Source organism: Petaurus breviceps, unplaced genomic scaffold (genome assembly GCF_028583685.1).
Source record: "Petaurus breviceps papuanus isolate PSGF00001 unplaced genomic scaffold, PetGlider_PUasm1.0 47, whole genome shotgun sequence".
Lineage (NCBI taxonomy): Eukaryota > Metazoa > Chordata > Mammalia > Diprotodontia > Petauridae > Petaurus > Petaurus breviceps.
This window is the reverse complement of record NW_027186349.1, coordinates 5,507,906-5,508,108: the sequence shown is the minus strand read 5'-3', so window position 1 is coordinate 5,508,108 and position 203 is coordinate 5,507,906. Positions and strand designations below refer to the sequence as shown.

The 203-nt window shown below is 31.5% G+C and overlaps 1 protein-coding gene across 2 annotated transcripts in view; it reads right to left on the bottom strand.

Annotated features, from left to right (window-relative positions):
• Window positions 1-203, bottom strand: part of CDH18 (cadherin 18) — a 1,599,127-nt gene that overhangs the window by 58,687 nt on the left and 1,540,237 nt on the right. The window lies entirely within an intron of this gene.

The window sequence follows — 203 nt, the reverse complement described above, 5'->3', positions numbered from 1 at the left end:
TGGCATTGTACAAGAACACACACACACACACACACACACACACACACGATAATGTATTAAGCAAGTAGAAGTATTTATTAGCAATTTCAAAATGGTAGTATTCTATCAAGTATCCAAATGGAAACTATAGAAATAAGTTTATAATATGTAATTATTTGAATAAGGCATACTAAAATCCTTTCCTCAAAAGACCCTTAGTAGGG